Source organism: Phalaenopsis equestris, unplaced genomic scaffold (genome assembly GCF_001263595.1).
Source record: "Phalaenopsis equestris unplaced genomic scaffold, ASM126359v1 Scaffold232974, whole genome shotgun sequence".
NCBI classification, from domain to species: Eukaryota; Viridiplantae; Streptophyta; class Magnoliopsida; order Asparagales; family Orchidaceae; genus Phalaenopsis; species Phalaenopsis equestris.
Window position 1 is genome coordinate 219,605 of NW_018250931.1, and position 379 is coordinate 219,983.

Genomic DNA, 379 nt, shown 5'->3' on the forward strand with positions numbered 1-379 from the left:
AAGGACTATAATATATATATATATATAGACTTGTTTTTGCTCATATAAATATACCTGACAACAAAGGGCTTCTCGTCTTCGTTCTGCTCGCGAGTCGTTTCCTTCCTGCCAGATGACAAGCTTGCTTGCGTCCTTCGGTCTTCGTTCCCGACGACGAAGGGCTTCGCTCCTGCTCGCCGGACCGCTGTCGTTTCCCAGTTTCTGTTCGAGATTTGAGTTCCCTTCGCCGTTGCTCTATCTCCAGTGTTCGCGCGTGGGGTTTTTGTTCCGGTTTGGGGGAATGGCCCCGAGTTATGCTGCGGCTGTCTCCGGGGGTTCTACTCACGGGGCAGGCGGCCGTTCCTGTTTCTTCCCTCAAGAATTTTTTTATGCACATGAA

General features: G+C 50.7%; 1 protein-coding gene across 2 annotated transcripts in view; it reads left to right on the forward strand.

The window, feature by feature from the left end:
- The window catches only part of LOC110038495 (ribonuclease E/G-like protein, chloroplastic), a 112,152-nt gene that overhangs the window by 23,418 nt on the left and 88,355 nt on the right, over positions 1–379 (forward strand). The window lies entirely within an intron of this gene.